The following is a 5,000-nucleotide window of genomic DNA, read 5'->3' as shown; positions in this document are numbered from 1 at the left end:
AAATCTTGGGAATGGCTGTCAAGGAGTGATTTGAAGGTTGGAACGGAAGCTGTCATATGTGCTGCACAAGAGCAAGCAATAAGGACCAACTACGTGAAGCATTATATAGATAAGAGCAGCGACAGTCCACTGTGTAGAATGTGTGGTAAACGAGGTGAAAGCATACAACATATTGTTTCAGAGTGCGAGAAATTAGCTCAGAAAGAGTACAAAGATAACGTGGCAAAGAAAGTACACTGGGATTTATGTAGGAAACATGGGCTTCAGCATTCAGATAAGTGGTATGAACACACCCCAGAGGGTGTTGTTGAGAACGAGGCCGTGAAAATTCTGTGGGATATCAATGTACAATGTGATAATGTCATTCAGGCAAGAAGACCAGATGTTGTAGTAATTCATAAGGAAAAGAAAGAGGCTCTAATAGTTGATATTGCTGTGCCTGCGGATACGAGGATTACAGAAAAGGAGTTAGAGAAGGTAGAAAAGTACCAAGATCTGAAAAGAGAAATAAAAAGGTTGTGGGAACTGCGATGTGCAAAAGTTGTTCCGGTAGTGATTGGTGCCCTCGGAAGCGTTACAAAAGATCTTGAATGTTGGATTGAAAATATGGACATTGTGCCTGAGGTTGGAGTACTGCAGAAGACTGCTTTATTGGGGACGGTACGAATACTGAGAAAAGTGCTAGAACTTTAAAGGAGAAGGACAGCTGTTAGCCTTTAGTCATTTGCTATGACTCGCCTAACAGGAAGAAAAACGGCAATAAGACCAGCCAGTGCAGAAATGCTTAAAATCACCCATAATAATAATGATAATAATAATTATAATGATGATAATAATAACAATAATGATAATAATTGTAGTGGATAATCAAAACTCCGTAGAGTTAAAGATGTAATTTGGTAGCGTGTTATCCAACTACAGGTAATCTCCAATGGGTTTGGCGTATTTTGGGTGATGACTCTCAGGTGATATCGAAAGTGATCCCGTAGTCACAATAAAAGAAAGAAATAACATCACTGGCTGACTAAAAGGCAACATAAAAAAAAGAGCATCTATATTATACATTTATTACGCACAAATCTTTCTGATCATAACCAATATACATGACAACACACCATACACTTACTTGAATACAGAGGCAACCCGCCACAGCTCGAGAAGTACCAGTCAGCCAGCTAAAAATCCAACGATCTGTCACCACGCAAGATAAAAGCCTCTCTCCCTCTGACCGACCTGGCTTGACCTTTTATACTGGTGTTTCCTGCGCTTGGTGAGGTTTTACCCATAATGCATTACGTTTAATTTATTAAATAGTGTATGTTAAGTTTAAAATAATCTTAAAAATACATAGAATAAAAAGAACAATAAAACTATACAAAAATGGGCCCGTAAAAGAAGTGAATGACATGAAAGTATGAAAACGTGAAAGAAGGGATCCGCGAGGGAAAACGGGAAACACGAAGAGAGAAACAGAGCTAAAGTGAATTAATCGAAGGTAAAAGGGAAGAATAAGGCAGGGTAAGTATGGAACATAAGGTAAGTAGTGTACAAATAGTGTTACGTATAGTAGAAGTAGTGTAGATGTAGATGTAGATCACGGATCAGTGAGAAAGGTAAGTCAAAGGGGTATAAAAACACAGGTTCATTCTTATAAAAAAAAACAACAACATATAAACACAGGAAAAACAGGAAAACCACGTCATCTTGCAGGGCAGAGGAGTCCGTAGATTCTCTATAGATAACCGCAACGTCAGGGGAACAGGCGGCCCGGAAGCCTGCGGGAGGACCCGCCTGATGCCAGGGAAATTTACTACAATAATAATAATAATAATAATAATAATAATAATATTAACAATAATTGTCGTCATTATTTCTTCTTCTTATTATTGCTATTATTATTAATACTATAATGATAATGATAATAATGATGGTAATGATGATGATGATAATGATAACAATAATGAGGATAATGATAATGATATGATAATGAAATTAATTGTGATGATAATACAGTCATTGATAATAGTGTTACCATTATTCTCGTTATTGTTATTACCAAACTAATATTCACTCACCCTCAATTTTTATTATTGTTATTACTATCATTATCATCGTTGTTACTGTTGTTATCTTAACCAATATCATTCTACGTGTATATGCAAATGAGGGTGGCAGACAAGGGAGAGTAAAGCAAGCGTGTTGGCTACTCTATTTGTGTTTTAAACGCATTTACTTATCTAGGACTCGTTTTTCTTTAACGCGATATGATGGTCATATCAGAGCAGACTGTTATTGAGGACATATATACATATATACCTCTCTCTCTCTCTCTCTCTCTCTCTCTCTCTCTCTCTCTCTCTCTCTCTCTCTCTCTCTCTCTCTCTCTCTCTCTCTCTCTCTCTCTCTCTCTCTCTCTCTCTCTCTCTCTCTCTCTCTCTCTCTCTCTCTCTCTCTCTCTCTCTCTCTCTCTCTCTCTCTCTCTCTCTCTTCTATATCTCTCTCTCTTTATCTCTCTCTCTCTCTCTCTCTCTCTCTCTCTCTCTCTCTATCTCTCTCTCTCTCTCTCTCTCTCTTATCTCTCTCTCTCTTTCTCTCTCTCCTCTCTCTCTCTCTCTCTCTCTCTCTCTCTCTCTCTCTCTCTCTCTCTCTCTCTCTCTCTCTCTCTCTCTCTCTCTCTCTCTCTCTCACATTCTTTCTCTTTATCCTCTTATCTTCCTTCTCCTCTCAGCTCTTTTTCCCCCATTTTTCTTCTCACTCCGTATATCTCTCTCACAGAACTCTCTTTGTGTGTTTTTATATGCAATCTTACAATCACTCATACATATACGAAGGGGAAAAATTCTCCTAACTTGCTGAAGGAGATCTTAATAAAAACTTGGTTCCCTTTTTGATAGAACTTATTATCGCAATCTCTCCTCATTCCCCCGTTTATCTTGGGTTGTAGATTCTCCTTCGGCGTCACGTCAGTCGCCGTCTTGGAGTCTCCGCATTCCTTATCTTCGTCTCACACTCGTTTTTTTTTTTTTTTTTTTTTTTTTTTCATCGCAGACATTTTTGATGTCTCTGCGTTTTTTTCTCTGCCTTTTTTTTTTATCCCTCCTTTCTTTTCAAATATTTTGTATATGTGATTTTGTGTTTATCTCTCTCTATGCGTCTGTAGTCTCTATATAGTTTTATTTGTCTTTTGTTTCTTCCTCTTTATACTCCTTCTTCCTTTCTCTTCCTGTTCTCCTCTCTCTCGCTCCCTTCCTCCCTTTATCTCTCTCACATCTTTCATCTTATCATTTCTTTCTGTCTCAGGTCCAACTGCCATCTTCTAAGTGTCCATCTTTACCCCTCAGGGCTAAGGTGATATAAATCCATCCAAGATACATTTTCCCCTCAATTTTTAATCCGCGTGTCAGTCCTTAATTCGATAATAGCTCCAAGCTCAGTGCATAACCTCCCAACTGTCCATCTTCTGGGAAAAAATACTAATGGAAAGCTGCAGGTTCCGGTATTTGCACATCAATTCTTGTTGGAGAGCCTGGGGGAGAGCTGGCCTGCGACGGGACTTTAAAACTCTAAATGGATTCCATTAATAACGAAAAGGTACATAGATCTTATTCTTGACTTTGATGGAGAGCTAGAGGGACGGCTCCGAGATTTCTTTCCTCTGGAGGTTATACGGCAGGCAAAATAAGGTTGCCAATAGATAGTTATGGTTTAGTTTTTGTAAATCTATGTAGATAGAGGATAGTATGAGGAAACTTATGCATGTAAATTCGCATAAGAAATAATAGTATACGAAGATGAATATATGGTAAGAACACGCACATAAATCCATAATGTACATACACAGATTTATCACAAGGACGATTAAAAGGTTAGTCAGACCACTTAATAATAAAACAAATGCCAAAGGATAAGAAAATAAACACCAATTCGCTATAAAGAGCCTCAATGAAGGCACTACCGCCCACGAGCAGAAGACCAAGCAGAAGTATTTACGATAGCGAAAAATTACTAAGAAAAAATGGGGGGAAAAACAGAACTCAAAAGTGAGGTGATCGCTTTTCCAAACTGCAATTCGTTCAGCGAAGTTCCGGAAATCCAGCATGAATTTGGCTCTGAATGGACTGTATGGAAAGTGAGTGGGATAGCTGCCTGCACCAACGGCTAGGGTTTTAGGGCTCTCAGGACGAGGACGTCCCCTGCCGGCAAAGAGATCACGATGATGACAGGATAAAATACCTTAACTCTTTGTAACTTAGTTTTGGTAACTCATCCCTTTGAATGTTGTTCCGATCGTACTTTACTCATAGATAATCATAGTGAAAAGTGGAAACATTTATGGTCGCTGGAATAATTGACGTAGTATATGTAATACAGCAAAATACTGTGCACAGTAATTTTATCTCTGACTAAACAAGGGAAAATATATTTAGCAGTGTAACTGGAGCTTCCGTAAAAGGAAAATAATCTGTGGTAATAGACCGTGATGCTGACCATTATCATTTCCACTTACTTTTTGAAGGGGGGGGGGGGGGGGAGCGGTTAATTCAGATTAGCAGACAAGAAGATGAATGAGAGTAAGTTGAATTGAGTTTGGTAGAGTAGAGTGGGAGGGACCCGGGATAAGTTAAGTCAAATTAGGAAAGATTAATTCACCCCATATAGTTCAAATCAAGTTAGGCCGGTTTCTGAAGAGCTAAGACTACGGCCGTATAATAGGACGAGAAATTACGAGCGAACATATAAGGTGAAAGGAAATAATAGTGTGATATTTGAAACTAAGATTGGCTAGATGGAGACATGTTGTATGTCCTAAAATCAAAATAAACAGACGTGTTTTTCTCTTGCAATGATTTGAAAATATGGAGCGAAGACCATAGCAATTTTTTACTTACAATTAGATCTACAAAACGTATCACACGACATTGTAATATGTTTCAGTTTTGTAAATTACAGAACGTTGGAGAGTTTGACATATTTTCGTTTAGTCTTAATCTTTAAATATC

This window comes from Penaeus chinensis, chromosome 12 (genome assembly GCF_019202785.1).
Source record: "Penaeus chinensis breed Huanghai No. 1 chromosome 12, ASM1920278v2, whole genome shotgun sequence".
NCBI lineage: Eukaryota > Metazoa > Arthropoda > Malacostraca > Decapoda > Penaeidae > Penaeus > Penaeus chinensis.
This window is presented reverse-complemented; position numbering follows the sequence as displayed.